General features: G+C 57.7%; 1 non-coding gene across 1 annotated transcript; it reads left to right on the top strand.

Moving 5' to 3' along the window:
- Positions 1-20041: 20041 nt before the first annotated feature.
- LOC131860758 (5S ribosomal RNA) lies at positions 20042-20160 on the top strand. The gene has a single exon (XR_009359852.1). It is a non-coding gene; the product is annotated as a 5S ribosomal RNA (ribosomal RNA).
- Positions 20161-22500: the final 2340 nt, after the last annotated feature.

Here is a 22500-nt window from a genome sequence, read left to right as displayed (position 1 = left end):
ATGGCAGAAATGCTAGTAACGTGCACTTCGGGACCAACGCATCACCGGAAGACAACCGCCAAACATCGAAAGAGTCGCGATGCTCCGCAACCTACGTGCAAAGCGGTCGCACACCGGGTAAGGGAGTGAGAGCCCCAAACATAGCTGGGCGAGGCGCTCACTCCGCTCTTTAATATCTCGTTAATACCGCCAAGGAAATGGCACAAGCACACACACACAAGCATCCTCGGAAGAGGACAGTTCGAGTGACAGGTCAAATCCAAGAGTTCCGAAGACTACCTCCAGGAACAATCGGGAACAAGACCGATTACAAGTCGTCGAGTCTGTTACTGGGCGAACACGAGATGCGCACAGGAAATCGATCAGCCCTCACAATGGCCCAAGGCCAGAGATCGGACTGCTACGATTTACCCCAACAATCATCGTGCCACTCTTCGCAGAGAGGTGATAGACGCCAACGAGCCCGCGCATAGCAATCGAGGTGTAAAAAGGGCGTTGAAGGCAGGAAGCCTGGACGAAAGAGGCTACGAGGTCACCTCGAAGCGGTCTAAGAATCGGGCGCACTTGGGGCGACTACCAGTGCCAACCCCTTATCCCGCGGTGCGTCCGACACACAGAAATTTCCAAGGCGGCCAAGGAGCCTCCCCGCATAGCAATCGGGGTGTGAGGTTACGGATGCAGCATTGATAGCAATCGAGGTGTGAGGCGAAGGATGCAGAAGTGAGAGCCGAGGGATGTAGCAGAGATAGCAATCGGGGTGTGTGATGCAGAAGAGATAGCAATCGAGGTGTGCGGTGGGAAGGGCCCAGCAGCCAGAATGCATGAAGCGACGGATGAAGCAGTGATGACAACCGGGCTGTGAGGAGAGGAGGGATGCAGCCAAGAAAGCAATCAGGGCTCGAGGCAAGGGATGCATCAAGGATAGCAATCATGTTGTGAGGCGAGATTCCAAAGGCTAAACGTGAGAGGCTGCAGGGTCGACTCAGAGAGGTCTATGCATGTGAGAGGCTGAAAGCAAGGTCGAATCGGAGCGGTCTATGCATCGGGCGCGCTTGGGGCGACTACCAGTGCCAACCCCTTATCCCGCGACGCGTCCGACAAAGAGAACGTTCCAAGGCGGCAGAGGAGGTTACCAGCCGAAGGATGCAGTAGCAATAACAGGTATAGTTCCGCGGCGGCCGAGAAGACTCACCGCATAGGAATCGGGATGCGAGGCGAGGGATGCGGCGGGAAGGCCCCGACGGCTAAACGGAAGAGGCTGCAGGGCCGCCTCGGAATGGTCCAAGCATCGGATGCGATTGGGACGACTACCAGTGCCAACCCCTTATCCCGCGATGCGTCCGATACACAGATAGTTCCAAGGCGGCCGAGGAGCCTCACCGCATATCAATCGGGGTGCGAGGCGAGGGATGGGGCGGGAAGGCCCCAACGGCTAGACGGAAGAGGCTTCAGGGCCACCTCGGAATGGTCCAAGCATCGGACGCGCTTGGGGCGACTGCCAGTGCCAACCCCTTATCCCGCGATGCGTCCGATACACAGATGGTTCCAAGGCGGCCGAGGAGCCTCACCGCATAGCAATCGGGGGTGCGAGGCGAGGGATGGGGCGGGAAGGCCCCAACGGCTAGACGGAAGAGGCTTCAGGGCCGCCTAGGAATGGTCCAAGCATCGGACACGCTTGGGGCGACTACCAGTGACAGCCCCCTATCCCGCGATGCGTCCGATACGAAGATGGTTCCAAGGCGGCCGAGGAGCCTCACCGCATAGCAATCGGGGTGCGAGGTGGGGGATGCGGCGAGATGGCCCCAACGGCTAGACGGAAGAGGCCACAGGGCCGCGTCGGAATAGTCCAAGCATCGGACGCGCTTGGGGCGACTACCAGTGACAACCCCTTATCCCGCGATGCGTCCGATACGAAGATAGTTCCAAGGCGGCCGAGGAGCCTCACCGCATAGCAATCGGGGTGCGAGGTGGGGGATGCGGCGAGATGGCCCCAACGGCTAGACAGAAGAGGTTGCAGGGCCGCCTCGGAATAGTCCAAGCATCGGACGCGCTTGGGGCGACTACCAGTGACAACCCCTTATCCCGCGATGCGTCCGATACGAAGATAGTTCCAAGGCGGCCGAAGAGCCTCACCGCATAGCAATCGGGGTGCGAGGTGGGGGATGCGGCGAGATGGCCCCAACGGCTAGACGGAAGAGGCCACAGGGCCGCCTCGAAATAGTCCAAGCATCGGACGCGCTTGGGGCGACTACCAGTGACAACCCCTTATCCCGCGATGCGTCCGATACGAAGATAGTTCCCAGGCGGCCGAGGAGCCTCACCGCATAGCAATCGGGGTGCGAGGCGAGGGATGCGGCGAGATGGCCCCAAAGGCTAGACGGAAGAGGCTGCAGGGCTGCCTCGGAATAGTCCAAGCATCGGACGCGCTTGGGGCGACTACCACTGCCAACCCCTTATCCCGCGATGCGTCCGATACACAGATAGTTCCGAGGCGGCCGAGGAGGTGGGGGATGCGGCGAGATGGCCCCAACGGCTAGACGGAAGAGGCTGCAGGGCCGCCTCGGAATAGTCCAAGCATCGGACGCGCTTGGGGCGACTACCAGTGACAACCCCTTATCCCGCGATGCGTCCGATACACAGATAGTTCCGAGGCGGCCAAGGAGCCTCACCGCATAGCAATCGTGGTGCGAGGTGGGGGATGCGGCGAGATGGCCCCAACGGCTAGACGGAAGAGGCTGCAGGGCCGCCTCGGAATGGTCCAAGCATCGGATGCGCTTGGGGCGACTACCACTGCCAACCCCTTATCCCGCGATGCGTCCGATACACAGATAGTTCCAAGGCGGCCGAGGAGCCTCACAGCATAGCAATCAGGGTGCGAGGCGAGGGATGCGGCGAGAAAGCCCCAACGGCTAGAGGGAAGAGGCTTCAGGTCCGCCTCGGAATGGTCCAAGCATCGGACGCGCTTGGGGCGACTACCAATGACAACCCCTTATCCCGCGACGCGTCCGATACACAGATAGTTCCAAGGCGGCCGAGGAGCCTCACCGCATAGCAATCGGGGTGCGAGGCGAGGGATGCGGCGAGAAGGACCCAACGGCTACACGGAAGAGGCTTCGGGGCCGCCTCGGAATGGTCCAAGCATCGGACGCGCTTGGGGCGACTACCAGTGACAACCCCTTATCCCGCGACGCGTCCGATACACAGATAGTTCCAAGGCGGCCGAGGAGCCTCACCGCATAGCAATCGGGGTGCGAGGCGAGGGATGCGGCGAGAAGGACCCAACGGCTACACGGAAGAGGCTTCGGGGCCGCCTCGGAATGGTCCAAGCATCGGACGCGCTTGGGGCGACTACCAGTGACAACCCCTTATCCCGCGACGCGTCCGATACACAGATAGTTCCAAGGCGGCCGAGGAGCCTCACCGCATAGCAATCGGGGTGCGAGGCGAGGGATGCGGCGAGAAGGACCCAACGGCTAGACGGAAGAGGCTTCGGGTCCGCCTCGGAATGGTCCAAGCATCGGACGCGCTTGGGGCGACTACCAGTGACAACCCCTTATCCCGCGACGCGTCCGATACACAGATAGTTCCAAGGCGGCCGAGGAGCCTCACCGCATAGCAATCGGGGTGCGAGGCGAGGGATGCGGCGAGAAGGACCCAACGGCTAGACGGAAGAGGCTTCGGGTCCGCCTCGGAATGGTCCAAGCATCGGACGCGCTTGGGGCGACTACCAGTGACAACCCCTTATCCCGCGACGCGTCCGATACACAGATAGTTCCAAGGCGGCCGAGGAGCCTCACCGCATAGCAATCGGGGTGCGAGGCGAGGGATGCGGCGAGAAGGACCCAACGGCTAGACGGAAGAGGCTTCGGGTCCGCCTCGGAATGGTCCAAGCATCGGACGCGCTTGGGGCGACTACCAGTGACAACCCCTTATCCCGCGACGCGTCCGATACACAGATAGTTCCAAGGCGGCCGAGGAGCCTCACCGCATAGCAATCGGGGTGCGAGGCGAGGGATGCGGCGAGAAGGACCCAACGGCTAGACGGAAGAGGCTTCGGGGCCGCCTCGGAATGGTCCAAGCATCGGACGCGCTTGGGGCGACTACCAGTGACAACCCCTTATCCCGCGACGCGTCCGATACACAGATAGTTCCGAGGCGGCCGAGGAGCCTCACCGCATAGCAATCGGGGTGTGAGAAGGACCCAACGGCTAGACGGAAGAGGCTTCGGGTCCGCCTCGGAATGGTCCAAGCATCGGACGCGCTTGGGGCGACTACCAGTGACAACCCCTTATCCCGCGACGCGTCCGATACACAGATAGTTCCAAGGCGGCCGAGGAGCCTCACCGCATAGCAATCGGGGTGCGAGGCGAGGGATGCGGCAAGAAGGACCCAACGGCTAGACAGAAGAGGCTTCAGGGCCGCCTCGGAATGGTCCAAGCATCGAACGCGCTTGGGGCGACTACCAGTGACAACCCCTTATCCCGCGACGCGTCCGATACACAGATAGTTCCGAGGCGGCCGAGGAGCCTCACCGCATAGCAATCGGGGTGCGAGGCGAGGGATGCGGCGAGAAGGACCCAACGGCTAGACGGAAGAGGCTTCAGGGCCGCCTCGGAATGGTCCAAGCATCGGACGCGCTTGGGGCGACTACCAGTGACAACCCCTTATCCCGCGACGCGTCCGATACACAGATAGTTCCGAGGCGGCCGAGGAGCCTCACCGCATAGCAATCGGGGTGCGAGGCGAGGGATGCGGCGAGAAGGACCCAACGGCTAGACGGAAGAGGCTTCAGGGCCGCCTCGGAATGGTCCAAGCATCGGACGCGCTTGGGGCGACTACCAATGACAACCCCTTATCCCGCGACGCGTCCGATACACAGATAGTTCCGAGGCGGCCGAGGAGCCTCACCGCATAGCAATCGGGGTGCGAGGCGAGGGATGCGGCGAGAAGGACCCAACGGCTAGACGGAAGAGGCTTCGGGTCCGCCTCGGAATGGTCCAAGCATCGGACGCGCTTGGGGCGACTACCAGTGACAACCCCTTATCCCGCGACGCGTCCGATACACAGATAGTTCCAAGGCGGCCGAGGAGCCTCACCGCATAGCAATCGGGGTGCGAGGCGAGGGATGCGGCGAGAAGGACCCAACGGCTAGACGGAAGAGGCTTCGGGTCCGCCTCGGAATGGTCCAAGCATCGGACGCGCTTGGGGCGACTACCAGTGACAACCCCTTATCCCGCGACGCGTCCGATACACAGATAGTTCCAAGGCGGCCGAGGAGCCTCACCGCATAGCAATCGGGGTGCGAGGCGAGGGATGCGGCGAGAAGGACCCAACGGCTAGACGGAAGAGGCTTCGGGGCCGCCTCGGAATGGTCCAAGCATCGGACGCGCTTGGGGCGACTACCAGTGACAACCCCTTATCCCGCGACGCGTCCGATACACAGATAGTTCCGAGGCGGCCGAGGAGCCTCACCGCATAGCAATCGGGGTGCGAGGCGAAGGATGCGGCGAGAAGGACCCAACGGCTAGACGGAAGAGGCTTCGGGTCCGCCTCGGAATGGTCCAAGCATCGGACGCGCTTGGGGCGACTACCAGTGACAACCCCTTATCCCGCGACGCGTCCGATACACAGATAGTTCCAAGGCGGCCGAGGAGCCTCACCGCATAGCAATCGGGGTGCGAGGCGAGGGATGCGGCAAGAAGGACCCAACGGCTAGACAGAAGAGGCTTCAGGGCCGCCTCGGAATGGTCCAAGCATCGAACGCGCTTGGGGCGACTACCAGTGACAACCCCTTATCCCGCGACGCGTCCGATACACAGATAGTTCCGAGGCGGCCGAGGAGCCTCACCGCATAGCAATCGGGGTGCGAGGCGAGGGATGCGGCGAGAAGGACCCAACGGCTAGACGGAAGAGGCTTCAGGGCCGCCTCGGAATGGTCCAAGCATCGGACGCGCTTGGGGCGACTACCAGTGACAACCCCTTATCCCGCGACGCGTCCGATACACAGATAGTTCCGAGGCGGCCGAGGAGCCTCACCGCATAGCAATCGGGGTGCGAGGCGAGGGATGCGGCGAGAAGGACCCAACGGCTAGACGGAAGAGGCTTCAGGGCCGCCTCGGAATGGTCCAAGCATCGGACGCGCTTGGGGCGACTACCAATGACAACCCCTTATCCCGCGACGCGTCCGATACACAGATAGTTCCGAGGCGGCCGAGGAGCCTCACCGCATAGCAATCGGGGTGCGAGGCGAGGGATGCGGCGAGAAGGACCCAACGGCTAGACGGAAGAGGCTTCAGGGCCGCCTCGGAATGGTCCAAGCATCGGACGCGCTTGGGGCGACTACCAGTGACAACCCCTTATCCCGCGACGCGTCCGATACACAGATAGTTCCGAGGCGGCCGAGGAGCCTCACCGCATAGCAATCGGGGTGCGAGGCGAGGGATGCGGCGAGAAGGACCCAACGGCTAGACGGAAGAGGCTTCAGGGCCGCCTCGGAATGGTCCAAGCATCGGACGCGCTTGGGGCGACTACCGTTGCCAACCCCTTATCCCGCGATGCGTCTGATACACAGATAGTTCGGAGGCGGCCGAGGAGCCTCACCGCATAGCAATCGGGTTGCGAGGCAGATTATTGGGAAGGGAACCCCCTGGGATGCGGCTCAAGCAGTGCCCAAAGGGACTGGAATGCGGAATCACATCGAGAGACCCAAATGCTATACGAGGGCTCAAATCGAATTATCGATTTGGCCACGACATGGACGCATCGGAACGACTACCTTTGCCGAACCACTCGCAATTGCATCCATACCGAAACCAATAGACATTTCCGTTAGAGCCCTCGCATAGCATTCGGGAATCTCGCATGCCCCTCTAAATCGACCAATGCTGGCGCTCAATGAAAATCCGAGCGCTACCACCGTTCGAGCGCCAGCATTGGTCGAGTTAGAGGGGCACGGGGGAGAATGCTCCAGTCAACACCTCCCCTATATAAGTTGTCACGGGGCTAGACCGGCCTGCTGCCCAAACAAGCTTTTTCCTTCCAAAGGAGGTCAAACCTCATGCGGCACTGGCAAACCTTACTCACGACTTCCATTGCGGACAAGTCCTTTCTTGTTTCCAGACTACGCCATACCCTTTTCAAGTGTCCACCACCTGACCACATTAACACACACCCATGCGGAATAGAAGTGCATGCCAACCCTCTCACGGGTTTCTTTCATCCTGATGCTCCTAGCACTCCCTTCAAGTCCCCGACTCTACTCTAGCACTGTCTTGTCGCACCATCCTTGCACCCCGGGTACAAGCTTACAGGTCTTCTCGATGTCTTCGTCTTCTTGAGTCCCCCATAAGACCCTGACTACTAACACTGACCCATCCGGAACTCCTTAAGTCCTCCGGCTCCAACTCTGCACACTCCTTGAGCATGCCCAGCACTCCCACAGCACTGGCACCCCATGTTGGCCTCCCTCGGCTCCTCTGAACCCTCAAGCACCAAACATATCTCATGGGATGACTAGACTCCCTGAGCTAGCTTCCTGTTTGTCCATCTCCACACAATGAACACAACACTGGGGCAATCGATAGCTTTATTGTTATGAAGAGACGGCCCCTGGCTCGATCTACAAACAATTCCAACTCTGTTGCTGGTCACTATCCTGAATACTTCCCAAGCATTCGATTACAAGTTCCTGCCCCTAGATCAACGTCCACTCTTGAAACACCAGCACAGATACCACTGCACCTCGCCCCTGGCGTTAGCTTCTTAGATAGACTCCTGATCCACGAAGACCCTATCTCTTTCGGAACTCAACCTGGCGCACCACTGACTCCCTCCCGAGCCTGCGACGGCTTACCCAGTACACAACTCAGAACTCCTTCCTGAACAAGGACTCCAAGTCACACTGCTTCGGGCCCCTGGCCTATGCCTACATGGCTTCACTGGTGAACCCGGTTCCCTGTACATCCTATGCACAATAACCAGCTCCATGCAAACACTCAGTCTAAGCCTCTCAGACTGACAAAACACCTTGCACTCCTACTTGGGCACCAAGCTCTTCACTCCATGATCCAATCCAATATCCTTGGTCGCTGAACTCTCCTTCAACTCGGCTGTGCTCCCAAAACAACTCGCCTACGGACCATGTCCACTTTTCGGTCATGCAACTCATCCATCTTTGTCACCCTCTTGGACTCGCCTCATGGCTCGGCTCCACATGAGCACACTTTCGGAACCCAGTCCCTACTGCCACATTTGACCCCCACTCTAGGGCCTTGAGATCCCGGATCTCAATGCAAATCCCACTTCAGGTAACCTAGGTGCGTGCCCGGCACATCACCCCACTTGTTCCACAAGACACATGGACTTCCAGCTCTGCAACTCAACCCACATAGCTTGCCCAACTCTCAAGCTCCAACATTCCGATATAGATAGCCCCTTGCACGGCCATCCCCCCCTTACAAGATCTTGGGTACTCCATTTCCCCAACCGGGACAATCCATTGCACGATCATCCTTCTCGCAAGAGCCTAGGTACTCCACTTCCCTAGTCCTCGGGTCATAGACAACTCCCCGGGAGTCATCCCCAACATTGGCTCAGTTACTCCGCTTCACTGAGATAGGGACCATGAGAATGCATCCACCAGTAAACCTCACCATCCAATGATAAGGCGGGGTTACTCTACTTCACCCCTAATGTCCATGTAGGACCTCTATCTCCTTGAGACTAGAGGGCAGGGTTACTCTTCTTCACCCCTAGGAGGAGGTGTCTACCGCAGACCACCTTGGTGCACTCCTGGCACTCGGCTATTCTCTCAACCGACCCCCATATATAAGTTTTTCGTCCAATTCTCACACAACTGTAGCTTGGCATTAACCCTTTGTCAATCACCACAACTTCCACCTGCTGAGAATAACAAGGGACTTACAACCCCAGAAGCCTACTGATCTCCCTGAGACAGCAGCCCCTTACATCCTCCCCCACTTAAAACAGGCGACGTCCTTGGCGCCGGACCATTCGACCCGAGTCTCGTCCTTCGCAACATTAGGACCTGTTAAAAGTGAACTTCAGATTCACTGTGCCCTGCACTTGTATCGTTTTTGTCCCTGACATACTTGATACTTGCCAGCATACCCCATACTGGACTTTCACTTGCATGAATCCCATCCATGGCTAACTCGCTTCGGCAACACTCTGAGTCCAACTCACTGCCTCCGCACTGATCTTGTGAAGACGCTTCCTTGCCTCCAACTGATCTTTGCTGCTAGTCCCTGACTCAACAACATATTGCAAGAACCCCGTTCTTGACTTCCACTGAGATGACTGTCCTTGTTTGAACATCTGTGAAACAACTCTGTGATATTCGGTTGCACCATGCCCCATACCGGCTTCTACATCTCCAAGACTCCACCGTTTGCACTGCAACACGACAAAACACCACAAACCATGCTCACCTCTCAACTCAGCCACTAGTGCCATCCTCGACGACACCCTTGTCTTCCAACTTCCACTGCTCCCGGATCCAATCCTAGCATCCACTGAAAGACATGCTTGCTACCAACCCTGTTGTGCAAGCCCCTGGTATCTGGCCACCCTGAAGACACATACTCCACTGACCAAAACACCCAACTGACTTCCCAAGTCGCACATTCAACCTTCAGCTCTCAACTTCCTTTCTGTAGTGCCATCCTGATTGCCTGTTGACTGACCCCGGTGCGCCCCGCGTCTTATCCTTGTCCCCAACAACTCAACTCAAGAACAACAACCAACATACTCCCATTGATCCACCTCTAGCTGCACATGATCCTCCTGGTACTTGTCAATCACTTCCACCTCCTTGGTGTACTCTCGCAAACCCACACCTCATGAGTCTGCCTAGGTGCACTTCCTTGAAGACACCCATCTTGCCTTGCGTCCCACACATTCGATCTTGTCTACTTCAATCTGCTGTACTACTTTGTCTGACTGATGCACTGTCCACGGAACGCCCTGCGCCCTCGGTGCTGCAACCCAAAGAAACTACCAACATCATTCAGCCGACCAACCTCTCGTGCATAATGCCTCTGCAATCCACATCCAATGTGGGCAAGGTACTCACTCCTTCCCTTGACTTTCTCTTGTGACGGTCCCATCTTTGGTTCCCAACCTTCAGACCTAACTCGCCACAAGTCCATACCTCAGATCATGTCCCAGACACAATCCTACATCTTAGGTGCACTTCCCTGAAGACACCCAACTCTTGCATTACATCCTACACATTCAGTGAACTCACTTCCATCCATTGTGCCACTTTGTCTGACTGACGCACTGTCCACGGAACGCCCTGCGCCCTCGGTGCTGCAACCCAAAGAAGCCACCAACATTTGTAAGCTAGCCAACCTCTTGTGCCCGATGCCTTTGCAAACCACATCCAATGTGGGCAAGGTACTACCTCTTTCCCTTGACTTCCTTTGTGACTTGGCCCCTCACTGGCTTTCCACCATCGGACCTGCTTCGCCACCCAATTTACACCTCGGATCATGTCCCGGACACAACCCTACACCACACTGGGAATGACCTTACGCCATCCACAGCCCAAATTGTTACACCTCGGACCCGTCCTTGACAAGATCCTACACCACACTGTACCTTACAGCTCCATCGATTTCACCTCGGATCCGTCCTTGACAAGACCCTACACCACACTGCTCCTCGCAGCTCCTACCTCCTTTGACTGGTCTTAAATGCCACTGCCCTTGGACACTGCCATATCAAATCTTGCGGCCCTGCCGACTGCTTCCAGCACTGAACCCAGTTCAATACCGACTCACACCTTGCCTACTTCGCTCCACTCGAACTACTAAGGCACTTCCCGTGCAAGATTTTTCCAACCAAGAGATCCACTCCTGATCCCTTGTCGCTCCACTAGCATAGTCCCTTCCCGATGGAACTCGGCCCCAGGCACAAACTCCAACCAGCTGACTACCACTCATGGAACTTGGCCACGGACTTCACCACCCTTATCCCTACCTGGATTGGCCTCACATTTTTAGTGACCACGCCCTGCTAGCCACCCTGGTCTACCTGTCCTCGACACTGCAAACCACAATCCGCCTTCGCAGTCTTCCTCTGACCACTTGATAGCCCAGCTACCTCAGCTCATCTAACTGGCCCTGCCAATTTTTATGCTCTGATACCAACTGTCACGGGGCTAGACCGGCCTGCTGCCCAAACAAGCTTTTTCCTTCCAAAGGAGGTCAAACCTCATGCGGCACTGGCAAACCTTACTCACGACTTCCATTGCGGACAAGTCCTTTCTTGTTTCCAGACTACGCCATACCCTTTTCAAGTGTCCACCACCTGACCACATTAACACACACCCATGCGGAATAGAAGTGCATGCCAACCCTCTCACGGGTTTCTTTCATCCTGATGCTCCTAGCACTCCCTTCAAGTCCCCGACTCTACTCTAGCACTGTCTTGTCGCACCATCCTTGCACCCCGGGTACAAGCTTACAGGTCTTCTCGATGTCTTCGTCTTCTTGAGTCCCCCATAAGACCCTGACTACTAACACTGACCCATCCGGAACTCCTTAAGTCCTCCGGCTCCAACTCTGCACACTCCTTGAGCATGCCCAGCACTCCCACAGCACTGGCACCCCATGTTGGCCTCCCTCGGCTCCTCTGAACCCTCAAGCACCAAACATATCTCATGGGATGACTAGACTCCCTGAGCTAGCTTCCTGTTTGTCCATCTCCACACAATGAACACAACACTGGGGCAATCGATAGCTTTATTGTTATGAAGAGACGGCCCCTGGCTCGATCTACAAACAATTCCAACTCTGTTGCTGGTCACTATCCTGAATACTTCCCAAGCATTCGATTACAAGTTCCTGCCCCTAGATCAACGTCCACTCTTGAAACACCAGCACAGATACCACTGCACCTCGCCCCTGGCGTTAGCTTCTTAGATAGACTCCTGATCCACGAAGACCCTATCTCTTTCGGAACTCAACCTGGCGCACCACTGACTCCCTCCCGAGCCTGCGACGGCTTACCCAGTACACAACTCAGAACTCCTTCCTGAACAAGGACTCCAAGTCACACTGCTTCGGGCCCCTGGCCTATGCCTACATGGCTTCACTGGTGAACCCGGTTCCCTGTACATCCTATGCACAATAACCAGCTCCATGCAAACACTCAGTCTAAGCCTCTCAGACTGACAAAACACCTTGCACTCCTACTTGGGCACCAAGCTCTTCACTCCATGATCCAATCCAATATCCTTGGTCGCTGAACTCTCCTTCAACTCGGCTGTGCTCCCAAAACAACTCGCCTACGGACCATGTCCACTTTTCGGTCATGCAACTCATCCATCTTTGTCACCCTCTTGGACTCGCCTCATGGCTCGGCTCCACATGAGCACACTTTCGGAACCCAGTCCCTACTGCCACATTTGACCCCCACTCTAGGGCCTTGAGATCCCGGATCTCAATGCAAATCCCACTTCAGGTAACCTAGGTGCGTGCCCGGCACATCACCCCACTTGTTCCACAAGACACATGGACTTCCAGCTCTGCAACTCAACCCACATAGCTTGCCCAACTCTCAAGCTCCAACATTCCGATATAGATAGCCCCTTGCACGGCCATCCCCCCCTTACAAGATCTTGGGTACTCCATTTCCCCAACCGGGACAATCCATTGCACGATCATCCTTCTCGCAAGAGCCTAGGTACTCCACTTCCCTAGTCCTCGGGTCATAGACAACTCCCCGGGAGTCATCCCCAACATTGGCTCAGTTACTCCGCTTCACTGAGATAGGGACCATGAGAATGCATCCACCAGTAAACCTCACCATCCAATGATAAGGCGGGGTTACTCTACTTCACCCCTAATGTCCATGTAGGACCTCTATCTCCTTGAGACTAGAGGGCAGGGTTACTCTTCTTCACCCCTAGGAGGAGGTGTCTACCGCAGACCACCTTGGTGCACTCCTGGCACTCGGCTATTCTCTCAACCGACCCCCATATATAAGTTTTTCGTCCAATTCTCACACAACTGTAGCTTGGCATTAACCCTTTGTCAATCACCACAACTTCCACCTGCTGAGAATAACAAGGGACTTACAACCCCAGAAGCCTACTGATCTCCCTGAGACAGCAGCCCCTTACATAAGTTATTTGTCCGATTCTCGCACAACCGTAGTCTGCCTCGTCGAATCAAACAACGGTCCCAGATTCCGACTTCCGTTCCGTAGAGACCCAAAAGCTAGATGGAGGCTCGCAAGAAAGAGTGTCGGCGCATAGCAATCGGGTTTCTCGAACGTTTAGGGACCGAGCTCACTTGCGGATAGGGCAAAATCCGCCAAGCAACCCAAAAGCTAGACGGGGGCTCGAATCGAATCGCCTAGGCGGCCACAACAACGACGTGTTGGATCGACTACCAGTGCCAAACCATTCAGCAAGACTAGTCTGTGTCGAGGCCGGATAGAGATTCTCAGAGAGCGCCCGCATAGCATTTAGGAGACCTGCCGCGTCCCTCACACTCGACAAATGGTGGTGCACGTTTATAAATCCGAGCGATCCCAACCCTTTCAAGCACCAACATCGGTCGAGATAGAGGGGCACGGAGGGGGCTGCGTGAGACAACACAGTCCCCTATATAAGTTATTTGTCCGATTCTCACACATCCGAAGAATGGTCATCAAATCGGACAACAGCCCAAACTTCCGACTTCCGTCCCAGAAAGCCCAAGAGCTATCTAAAACGTTCATGGCCGGAACTCGATCGCGGCTATACCAGTCCGCCAAGCAACCCAAAAGCTAGACTGGAGCTCTAGTCGAATCACCTCTGTGGCCATTGCAAGGACGTGTTGGAGCGACTACCATTGCCGAACCATTCCGCAGGTCGAGTCCATACCAAGGCCGCATAGAGATTCACGATGAGCTCCTGCATAGCAATCAGGAGACTTGCCGTGTCCATCACAATCGATAAATCCTGGTGCAAGATTTTTGCATCCGAGCGCTCCAACCAGTCGAGCACCAGCATCAATCGACATAAACGGGCACGGGGGGAGGATGCTCGAGAACACTACCTCCCCTATATAAGTTATTTGTCCGATTCTCAAGCAGCCGAAGTCTGGTCATCGAATCGGGTCAAAGACCACAACTTCCGACTTTACCCATAATGCAAGTCATCGAATCGAACATCGGCCCCCGAGTCGGACTCCATGCGTATGTCAGGTCATCGGACCCAAATTCCGCCTTCCTGCGCATGGCGGGCCATCAATATCAACTCGGTCATCGGACCCAAACTCCGCCTTTTTGCGTATGGCACGCCTTCAAATCGGTCATCGGACCCAAATTCCGCCTTCCTGTGCATGGCGGGCCATCAACATCAACTCGGTCATCGGACCCAAATTCCGCCTTTCTGCGCATGGCACGCCATCAACTCGGTCATCGGACCCAAATTCCGCCTTCCTGCGCATGGCAGGTCATCGGACACAAATTCAGACCTCGCCAATATGCCTACGTATCGAATCGGTCATCGGACCCAACTTCCGACTTCATCCATACTGTAGGGTCTTTGAGGTTGGCGCGGTGCGCTCAACCCAGGGAGTCGACCCATCGAAGCATACACCTCCCCTATATAAGCTATTTGTCCGATTCCCACACCTGTGTAGTTTGCACCTCTGACCAGGACATCGACCCCAACTTCCGAACTCGACTGCAACGACGGCACCAGCGCCTTGGTGCGCACCTTGCGACGCACAGTCCCAACATTCGCCTTCCTGCACATGGCAGGTCATCGGACCCAAATTCCGACCTCGCGAGTATGCCTACATATCGAATCGGTCATCGGACCCAACTTCCGACTTCATCCATACCGTAGGGTCTTTGAGGTTGGCGCGGTGCGCTCAACCCGGGGAGTCGACCCAACGAAGCATACACCTCCCCTATATAAGCTATTTGTCCGATTCCCACACCTGTGTAGTTTGCACCTCCGATCAAGACATCGACCCCAACTTCCGAACTCGCCTCCAACGACCGAACCAGCGCCTTGGTGCGCACCTTGCAACGCACAGTGCCAACATTCGCCTTCCTGCACGTGGCAGGTCATCGGACCCAAATTCCGACCTCGCGAGTATGCCTACATATCGAATCGGTCATCGGACCCAACTTCCGACTTCATCCATACCGTAGGGTCTTTGAGGTTGGCGCGGTGCGCTCAACCCGGGGAGTCGACCCAACGAAGCATACACCTCCCCTATATAAGCTATTTGTCCGATTCCCACACCTGTGTAGCTTGCACCTCCGATCAGGACATCGACCCCAACTTCCGAACTCGACTAAAAAGACCGCACCAGCGCCTTGGTGTGCACCTTGCAACGCACAGTGCCAACATTCGCCTTCCTGCACATGGCAGGTCATCGGACCCAAATTCCGACCTCATGAGCATACCTACTAATCGAATCGGTCATCGGACCCAACTTCCGACTTCATCCATACCGTAGGGTCTTTGAGGTTGGCGCGGTGCGCTCAACCTGGGGAGTCGACCCATCGAAGCATACACCTCCCCTATATAAGCTATTTGTCCGATTCCGACACCTGTGTAGTTTGCACCTCCGCTCAGGACATCGACCCCAACTTCCGAACTCGCCTGCAACGACCGAACCAGCGCCTTGGTGCGCACCAAAAGTGCGCACTTTTGGAGGGCACTTTTGTGCGCTCCAAAGGTGCGCACTTTTGGAGGGCACTTTTCTGCGCTCCAAAGGTGCGCACTTTTGGAGGGCACTTTTTGGAGGGCACTTTTCTGCGCTCCAAAGGTGCGCACTTTTGGAGGGCACTTTTTGGAGGGCACTTTTCTGCGCTCCAAAGGTGCGCACTTTTGGAGGGCACTTTTTGGAGCTCCAAAGGTGCGCACTTTTGGAGGGCACTTTTTGGAGGGCACTTTTCTGCGCTCCAAAGGTGCGCACTTTTGGAGGGCACTTTTTGGAGGGCACTTTTCTGCGCTCCAAAGGTGCGCACTTTTGGAGGGCACTTTTTGGAGGGCACTTTTCTGCGCTCCAAAGGTGCGCACTTTTGGAGGGCACTTTTTGGAGGGCACTTTTCTGCGCTCCAAAGGTGCGCACTTTTGGAGGGCACTTTTTGGAGGGCACTTTTCTGCGCTCCAAAGGTGCGCACTTTTGGAGGGCACTTTTTGGAGGGCACTTTTCTGCACTCCAAAGGTGCGCACTTTTGGAGGGCACTTTTTGGAGGGCACTTTTGTGCGCTCCAAAGGTGCGCACTTTTGGAGGGCACTTTTGTGCACTCCAAAGGTGCGCACTTTTGGAGGGCACTTTTCCTGCGCTCCAAAGGTGCACACCTAGGTGAGCACCTTCGACCACACCTTGTAGCACACCAAACTCTGACTTTCGACTTCATCCGCAATGCAGGGTCTTTGAGGTTGGTGCAATGCGCACAACCAGGGGAGTCGACCCATCAAACCCAACACCTCCCCTATATAAGCTATTTGTCTGATTCTCATACATGCGTAGCCTGCAGGAGCAATTAGGACATCGACCCCAACTTTCGGCTTCTAAACGAAAACAAGGTCTTTGAGGTTGGTGTAATGCGAACAACTAGGGGAGTCAACCCATCAAACCCAACACCTCCCCTATATAAGCTATTTGTCTGATTCTCATACATGTGTAGTCTACAGGAGCAATTAGGACATCGACCCCAACTTTTGACTTCTTAACGAAAACAAGGTCTTTGAGGTTGACGTAATGCGCACAACCAGGGGAGTCGACCCATCAAACCCAACACCTCCCCTATATAAGCTATTTGTCCGATTCTCATACATGTGTAGCCTGCAGGAGCCATTAGGACATTGACCCCAACTTTTGACTTCTTAACGAAAACAAGGTCTTTGAGGTTGGCGTAATGCGCACAACCAAGGGAGTTGACCCATCAAACCCAACACCTCCCCTATATAAGCTATTTGTCTGATTCTCATACATGTGTAGCCTGCAACAACGATTAGGACATCCACCCCAACTTCTGAATTCGTCTGCGTTGACCGCACCAAAGGTGCACGCCTTGGTGCTCACCAAAATCCGACTTCCGACTTCTTCTGCTATGCGGGGTCTTTGAGGTTGGCGCAGTGCGCACAACCAGGGGAGTCAACCCACCGAATGCAACACCTCCCCTATATAAGCTATTTGTCTGATTCTCATACATGCGTAGACTGCAGCAATGATTAGGACATCCACCCCAACTTTTGACTTCTTAAACAAGACAGGGTCTTTGAAGTTGGTGCAGTGCACACAACCAGGGGAGTCGACCCATCAAACGCAACACCTCCCCTATATAAAGCTATTTGTCCGATTCTCATACGTGTAGTCTGCAGCAGCGATTAGGACATCGACCCCAACTTCCGAATTCGTTTGCATTGACCGCACCAAAGGTGCACGCCTTGGTGTGCACCCTGGAGTGCACTTTGGTGCTCACCTCGGTGCACACTTTGGTGTGCACCTCGGTGTGCACCAAAGGTGCGCACCTTGGAGCGCACCAAAGGTGTACACTTTGGAGCGCACCACATAGGGTCTTTGAGAGGTTGGCGCAGTGCGCACACCAAGGTGGGTGTTGAGGTGCGTGCCGAGGTGGGTGGGTGCTAGGGTGCGCTCCATGGTGGGTGCCAGGGTGGGTGCGTGCTAGGGTGGATTCCAAAGAGGGTCATAGGGTGGGTGCCAAGGTGGGTTGGTGATATAGTGGGTTCAAAGGTGGGTACTAGGGTGGGTTCCAAGGTGGGTCACAAGTTGGGTGCCAGGATGCGTGGGTGTTAGGTTGGGTGCCAAGGTGGGCTCCTGCGTGGGTGGGTGCTAGGGTGGGTTTCAAGGTGGACGCGAGGGCGGGTGCCAAGGTGGGTAACAAGTTGGGTGTTAGGATGGGTGAGTGCTAGAGTGGGTGCCAAGGTGGGTGGGTGCTAAGGTGGATGCCAAGGTGGTTCACAGGGTGGGTGGGTTCTAGGGTGAGTTCCAAGGTGGGTCACAGGTTCAGTGCTAGGGTGGGTGTCAAGGCGGGTGTCGAGGTGCCTGGGTGCTAGGGTGTGGATGCCAATGTGGGTCATAGGGTGGGTACTAGGGTGGGCTGCAATGTGGGTGCCAAGGTGGGTAACATGCTCGGTGGGTTCTAAATTGGGTGCCAGGGTGGGTGTGCACCCACCTTGCCCGAGGTGGGTGCCAAGGTGCCAGTGTGGGTGGGTGCTAAGGTGGATGCCAAGGTGGGTGAGAAGGTGGGTGATAGGTTGAGTGGTAGGATGGGTGGGTGCCAAGATGGGTCACAGGGTGGGTGCAAGGGTGGGTAGGTGCTAGGGTTGGTGTCAGGGTGGGTGGGTGCTAGGTTGGGTTCCAAGGTGGGTGCGAGGGTGAGTGTCAAGGTGGGTCACAGGTTAGGTGCTAGGATGGGTGAGTGCTAGGGTGCAAAGGTGCCAGGGTGGGTGCTAGGATGGGTCGATGCTAGGGTGAGTGGCAAGGTGGGTCCACAAGTGTCAAGGTGGGTGCCGAGGTGGGTGCCAAGTCGGCGACTGCTATGGTGGATGCCAAGGTGGGTCACGGGGTGGGTGCCAAGTTGCTAGGTTGGGTTCCAAGGTGGGTGCCAACGTGGGTGCTAGGGTGCGTGGGTTAAAGGGTGTGTCACAACGTGGGTGCCAGGATGGGTGCGCACCCACACTGGCCAAGACGGGTGCGGGTGCAAGGTTGGGTTCCAAGCCCGGTCACAGGCTGGGTGCTAGGATGGGTGGGTGCCAAGGTGGGCACCAGGGTGGGTGCACCCACCCTGGCCAAGGTGGGTCACGGGGTGGGTCCTAGGGTGGGTAACGGGGTGGGTACTAAGGTGCGTGCCAAGGTGGGTCATAGGGTGGGTGCCAAGGTGGGCACCAGGGTGGGTGTGCACCAACCCTAGCCAGGGTAGGTCACGGGGTGGTTGTCGGGGTGGGCGTCAAGGAGCCAAGGTGGGTGGCAAGTAGCCAAGTTGCGTGCCAAGGTGGGTGTCGGGGTGGGTGCCAAGGATCCAAGGTGGGTGCCAAGGAACCAAGGTGGGTGTCTGGGTGGGTGCCGAGGTGGGAGCCAGGGTGGGTCCCAAGGTGAGTGCAAAGGTGGGTGCGAGGGTCAAGGTGAGTGCCAATGTGGGTTCCAAGGTGCCAGGGTCAGGGTGAGTGCCAATGTGGGTTCAAAGGTGCTAAGTTGGGTGCGAGGTTGGGTGCGAGGGTGGGTGGGTGCCAAGGTGTGCTAGGTGGAAGCCCGGGTGGGTCGGCATCCCATGGGTGTCGAGTTGGGTGCCTGATGGGTGCTTCTTGTCAAGTTTTAGTCGTCGGGACTCATTTCGAGCCTTAGAGGTCGTTTCTTGTCCGGTTGCCCTGTCTTCGACCTGGGAACCCAATTTTGGTCCTCGGGTCCCATTTTTTTTTGTCTCGCATCCCACTTTTGGCCTGTGGCCTTTTCGGGGTCGATTCTCGTTTTGGGCATCAGAGCATGTTTCTTCTCCTAAAACCCAATATTTGTTTATTAAGTCTCGGAACACATTTTTGTTCTCGTGGACCCATCATGGGTCTTGGAACGCATTTGTGGTCCTTGGGTCCCATTTTGCATCCCGAAACTTGTGTTTTGGTGCTTGATCCCTATTTTGGGTGCCCACCTTGCACCAAGTGCGCACCCGGGGCAAACCGAGCGCCTTGGTGCACCGGGGCAAGATCGAGCGTGCACCCGAGGCGCCCCGAACATGCACCAAGGTGCACTCGGCCCACATGTGAGCGCAGGTCGTTGCGCCCGAGGTGGTGTGTGGGCACCGCGTTGCAGACGGGACACTGCACGCACACGACGCCCCCTCCAGGTGCACGCACGTAGGCCGGGCCGGGTGCACACCCGACGCCCTAGCAAGGTGCGCGCACCCGGGCAGGGCTCACACTTGGCGAACGGGGCGCACTTCGCGAGGGAGGGTGTGCACCTCGACGGGGGTGGGTGGCCGGGGTGGATTCGCACGTGGGTCGCGGTTTGCTAAGTACACACTGCGACAAGCTCATAACGGGTGCGATCATACCAGCGTTAGTGCACCGGATCCCATCAGAACTCCGCAGTTAAGCGCGCTTGGGCCGGAGTAGTACTGGGATGGGTGACCTCCCGGGAAGTCCCGGTGTTGCACCCTTTTTTAGTTTTTCGCCGGGCGTCGCAATGCTATTTGAATAAACCTTTTGCCCGTTTGCGTTCTCGTCGGGGCCGGGCCGGGCCGGGGTGCGCTGCCCGCACTACCGCGCGCGCGGGGGCGACACCGAGCGCGCACCCGAGGCGCCCCGAGCACACAGGCCACGGTGCAACCCGGGCGTTGTGCGCGCACCCCGGTGCGCCCGAGGTGCTGCGCGCGCACCCAGGTGAAATCGGTGTGCACCTCGGCCAGTGCGCGCTCGGTCGAGTCGTGCACGTTGGCCAAGGTGCACGGTGATGTTTCTTACTCTAAGGTTCCGCACCAGACGCCCGGGACAGGTGAGCGAAGCTGGGCGGGGCCGGGTGCGCGGCCGGGGCAGGTGCACGCAGCTGGAGAGAGCTTTGGAGCACACTTCGGAGCGCACCAATGATGCGCTCCATTCAAAAGTTTCCTGAAAAGGCAAAAAAAGTTGAGATTATAGAATTTCCCACTTGAGAGATTGTAAAAAAAAAAAATTTAAAATGAAGGAAACGCGGGTGCCAAGGTGTGCGCGCCCGGGTGCGCAGCCCAGCCAAGGTGTGCGCACCAAGGCGCCCACCCTGGCGAAGGTGCACGCAAGGTGCGCACCCGAGGCAAACCGGACAATTAACCCAACTTTCGACTTCGCGCGCACCTGCGCACCTTCGAGCGCACTTCGGAGCGCTCCTTGGTGCGCACCAATCTTGGGCACCTCGGAGTGCACCATGGCGCCCACCAAGGTGCGCACCCGGGGCAAACCGAGCTCCGACTTCGTGCGCACCTTGGAGCGCACGAAAGGTGCGCACCATGGCGCCCACCAAGGTGCGCAGCCCAGCCAAGGCGTGCGCATCAAGGTGCGCACCCTGGCGAAGGTGCGCACCCGGGGCAAACCGAGCTCCGACTTCGTGCGCACCTTGGAGCGCACAAAAGGTGCGCAACCCAGCCAAGGTGTGCGCACCCCGGTCAAACCGAGCTCCGAATCGTGCGCACCAGAGGTGCACGCCATCGTGCGCACCTTGGAGCACACTTCGGAGCCCTCCTTGGTGCGCGCCGATGTTGCGCACCTCGGAGCGCACCCGGGGAAAACAATGCAATTAACCCGACTTTCGACTTCGTGGGCACCTCGGAGCGCTCTCGGGTTCGCACCTCGGAGCACACCGAGGTGCGCACCTTTGATGCGCTGCCTTCACCAATTTCCAGAAAAGGCAAGAAAACATTGAGAAGGTGTGCGCACCGAGGTGCCCACCCTGGCGAAGGTGCACGCGAGGTGCGCACCCGGGGCAAACCGGGCTCCGACTTCGTGCACGCCGCACCTTGGAGCACACTTCGGAGCGCTCCTTGGTGCGCACCAGGGCGCGCAACCCAGCCGAGGTGCCCACCCCGGCGAAGGTGCACGCGAGGTGCGCACCCGGGGCAAACCGGGCTCCGACTTCGTGCACGCCATGGTGCCCACCGCGGCGAAGGTGCACGCGAGGTGCGCACCCGGGGCAAACCGGGCTCCGACTTCGTGCACGCCGCACCTTGGAGCACACTTCGGAGCGCTCCTTGGTGCGCACCATGGTGCCCACCAGGGCGCGCAACCCCGCCGAAGGTGCACGCGAGGTGCGCACCCGGGGCAAACCGGGCTCCGACTTCGTGCACGCCGCACCTTGGAGCACACTTCGGAGCGCTCCTTGGTGCGCACCATGGTGCCCACCAGGGCGCGCAACCCCGCCGAAGGTGCACGCGAGGTGCGCACCCGGGGCAAACCGGGCTCCGACTTCGTGCACGCCATGGTGCGCACCGCGGCGAAGGTGCGCACCCGGGGCAAACCGGGCTCCGACTTCGTGCACGCCGCACCTTGGAGCACACTTCGGAGCGCTCCTTGGTGCGCACCAGGGCGCGCAACCCAGCCGAGGTGCCCACCCCGGCGAAGGTGCACGCGAGGTGCGTACCCGGGGCAAACCGGGCTCCGACTTCGTGCACGCCGCACCTTGGAGCACACTTCGGAGCGCTCCTTGGTGCGCACCATGGTGCCCACCAGGCCGCGCAACCCAGCCAAGGTGTGCGCACCAAGGTGCACGCGAGGTGCGCACCCGGGGCAAACCGGGGTCCGACTTCGTGCACGCCGCACCTTGGAGCACACATCGGGGCGCTCCCGGGTTCGCACCGGCGTTGCGCACCGTGGTGGGCACCTCGGAGCACACCAAGGTGGGCAGCGAGGTGCGCACCTTTGATGCGATGCCTTCACTAATTTCCATAAAAGGCAAAAAAAAAACGAGATTTTAAAATTTCCGTTTTGAAAGATAGTGAGAAAAAGGGAATGCTGGTGCCATCTTGAGCCCG

The sequence above is a fragment of the Cryptomeria japonica genome, unplaced genomic scaffold (assembly GCF_030272615.1).
Source record: "Cryptomeria japonica unplaced genomic scaffold, Sugi_1.0 HiC_scaffold_15, whole genome shotgun sequence".
NCBI lineage: Eukaryota > Viridiplantae > Streptophyta > Pinopsida > Cupressales > Cupressaceae > Cryptomeria > Cryptomeria japonica.
This window is presented reverse-complemented; position numbering and strand designations above follow the sequence as displayed.